Genomic DNA, 4036 nt, shown 5'->3' on the forward strand with positions numbered 1-4036 from the left:
AGCAATATTGTCTGGATTTGATGGCTGTATGTATATAGGCTGAATCCCCAGGTAGGGCAGACTCTGAATGGCCATTCTATTAGTCTCTGCTACAAACTTTGTCTCCATATCTTCTCCTATAAATATTTTTGGTCCCCCTTATAAGAAGGACTGAAGCATGGAGTAGCCATTCTAAAGTCGAATTGAATTGGCTTTCAAACAAAAGTTATGAAATTCTAATTCTTAAATAATATTATAGACATATAGTTTGGAATAGTCTTGTGGAAATGTTATGGAGTTTACAAACAGAAAATTGAGTAAAAATATATTAATCGAAGCCCAATTATTATACATTTCAAGACTATGAAATAATTATAACAAAATATCTATTTTAAGTTTATTTTAGCATTCAAGATATAAATTATATGACAAGGTACGGAAGAAATTAATATTTTAAATGATGAATGAATGTATTTTTGAAATATAGCACATGTATATAATATCACAGGCAAATAAATTAAAACCTCTAGTTATATACATAGTGATAACAATAATAGTTGTAGAAACATAAATGTTAATTATTCTGATTTGATGATTATAGATTATAAATGTGATTCATATTATAATTTTATGCCCCATAAAGAAAACCCAATTTAACTGTAAAATAAAAAGTACAAACAAATTAAAATGAATTATAGTATCTGTATAAATAAATTGAATAGTATTCAACAAAAGTGAGCTACTAATATCCTATGTGGCAATGCACAGCTTTAATCCCAGCATGCTGGATACAGACATAGGAACGTCTCTGTAAGTTTGATGACAACTCAGTCTATCTATCAACTTCAAGGGCATCATGACAGTACAATGAGAACCTGTCTCTAAGAAAACAGTAAATATTAATACATGTTCCAAATTTTATGAGCTTTGAAAACATGAGAATTGAACAATAAGAAGAAACAAATACAAAAATCGTATAAAGCTGAGTCATTTGATTTGTAATTTTTTTTTTTTAGTCTTTGAGTCTTCTGCATGAAGGTCAAATGTGTTGGGAATGAAATGTAGTCCCATTCATTTCTGAGGCCTTTTACAATATACTCATTAAAAAAAGAAAAATAGAAAAACAATGAAAGGATTTTTATGGATCAAGTGTGGAAATGGAAGGTAAAATTTCCATGGAACATTCTTGCAGAATAATGAAAAATATTTGACACTGTAGATCTTAATATTTCAGCATGGCAAATATATAAATGCAAGTAAAGCATACAGTTGAAAAGTTAACCCTATGTGAGTTTTATTTCTTAGAAAGATCATCACTCACCTAATTAACCTATATATTTAAATCATAGTTTAATTTTTTTTGATATTTCATGTATTTACATTTCAAATGTTAGCCCCTTCCCCCCTCTCCCATCTCTGTTTCCCCTGCTTATATGAAGATGTTCCCACTCCCACCCACCTGCTCTCACCTCAACACCCTGGCATTCCTCTATACTGGAGAAGCAAGCCTTCATAGGACTAAAAGCTTCTCCTATTGATGCCAGAAAATGGTGTACTCTTCTACATTTGCTGCTAGTGCCATGGATCTGTCCATCTCTATTCTTTGGTTGGTGGTTTAGTCCCTAGGATCTCGGAGGAGGGGGTCTGCTTATTGATATTGCTCTTTACCATGGGATTAAAAACACTCTTCAACTCCCTCTTCCAGTTCTTTTTCTTTAACACCTCCCTTTAGGTTCCATGTGCTCAATCTGATGGTTAGCAGCAAGCATCCTCATCTGTCTCACAAAGGCTCTTACAGAGCCTCACAGAAGACAGCTTTATCAGACTCCTGTCAGCATGTACTTCTTGTTATCCACAATAGTGTCTGGGTTTGGTAGCTACACATGTGATGGACAACAAGGTAGGGAAGGCTCTGGATGCCTTTCCTTCAGTCACTGTCTTTGTATTTCCTCTCATGAGTATTTTGTTCCCCTTTTTACAAATGATTAAAACATCCACATTTTGCTCTTCCTTCTTTCTCTTTGAGCTTCATATGGTCTGCTGGAATTGTTTAATATAGTATTCAAGCTTTTAGGGTAATATCCACTTATCAGTGAATGCATACCTTATGTGTTCTTTGTGATTTGGTGACCACACTCAGGATAATATTTTCTAGTTTCATTCATTTGCCTGTGATGTCTATAAAAATCGTTGTTTTAATAGATGAGTAGTGCCTCCACTGTGTAAATGTAGCATTTCTGTGTCTATTCCTCTGTTGAGATCATCTTGGTTCTTTTTCAGCTTCTGACCATATAAATAAGGCTTTTATGAACATAGTGTGGACACGTGTCTTTTGTTGTATGTTGATATTATTTAGTATATGCCCACGAGAGTATAGCAGGATTTTCAGATATGACAATGTCCAACTTTCTGAGGAACCTCCAGACTGATTTCCAGAGTGGTTCTACTAGCTTGCTATCCCAACAGCAGTGGAGTGCTCCTCTTTCTCCACATCCTTGCCAGCATCTGTTGTCACCTGAATTTTTTATCTTAGCCATTTTTACTAGACTGAGGTAGAATCTCAGGTATGTTTGAGTTGCATTTCCCTGATGACTAAACGATATTCAGTGCCATCCCCATCAAAATTCCCAAACTCAATTTTTCATAGAATTAGAAAGAGTAGTTTCCAAATATATTTGAAATAACAAAAACCCAGAATAGCACAAACTATTCTCAACATTAAAAGGGCTTCTGGAGGAATTGCCAACTCTCAACTCAATCTATAGCAACAGTGAAAACACTGCATTGGATTGGTACAGAGATAGGCAGGTAAACCTATATAATAGAATTGAAGACCCAGAAATAAATCCAAACACCTATGGTCACTTGATCTTTGACAAAGTAGCTAACCATCTAATGGAAAAAAAGCATTTTCAATAAATGGTGCTTGCTCAACTGGAGGTCACCATGCAAATCGACCCATTCTTATCTCCTTGTACAAAACTCAGGTCCAAGTGGATCAAAGACCTCTACATAAAACCATATATACTGAAATTAATTGAAGAGAAAGTGGGGAAGAGCTTCCAACTCATAGGCACAGGGGAAAATTTCCTCAACAGAACACCAATGGCTTATGCTCTATGATCAAGCATCGGCAAATGGGATCTCATAAAATTGCAAGTTTCTGTAAGGCAAATGACACTGTCAATCAGACAAAATGACAAACAACAAATTGAGAAAAGATCTTTACCAATTTTACATCTGATAGAGGGCTAATACCTAATATATACAAAGAAGTCAAGAAGTTAGAACCCAGAGAACCAAATAATCCTTATTAAAAATGAGCATCAGAGCTTAACGAATAGTTCTCAACTTAGGAGTATTGAGGCATATAAAGTAATGCATACCTTTTAATCTAAACCTTCTCAAAATTTTTCACTGGCACATGTCCTTGTGATAAGAGGACCATATTTTTGTTATATGGCCAAGAGTGGTATAGATGGGTCTTGAAATAGAACTATTTCCAGTTTTCTGAGAAGCCATAAGATTGATTTCCAATGTGATTGTACAAGTTTGCATTTCCACCAGGAAGGCAGGAGTGCCCTCCTTGGTTCATATCCCAGGCAGCATGTGCTGCCACCTGAGTTTTTGAGCTTAGCCATACTAACTGGCATAAGATGAAATCATAGTTTTTATTTGACTTTCTTTGAATAATAAAGACATTTAACATTGCTTTAAATGCTTCTAGACCATTAAAGAATGCTCTACTGAGAATTCTGTTTACAGCTTACCCCATTTTCTAATTGGGTGTGTGGAATTGCTAGTATGCAATTTCTTTTAAAAGTCCTCTATATATTTTGGATATTAGCTCTCAGGCAAATGTAGAGTTGATGAAAATCTTTTTCAACATTTTAGGTGTGATGTTTTCTATTTGCTTGGCCCAGGTATTGGCACTGTTTGGAGGTGTGGCCTTGTTGGAGTAGGTGTGGCCTTGTAGGTATGGCCTTTTGTAGCGCTGTCCAAACTTCCTGGGAGCAAATATTCTGCTAGCAGCCTTCAGATGAAGATGTAGAACTCT

The sequence above is a fragment of the Rattus rattus genome, chromosome X, assembly GCF_011064425.1.
Source record: "Rattus rattus isolate New Zealand chromosome X, Rrattus_CSIRO_v1, whole genome shotgun sequence".
Taxonomy (NCBI): domain Eukaryota; kingdom Metazoa; phylum Chordata; class Mammalia; order Rodentia; family Muridae; genus Rattus; species Rattus rattus.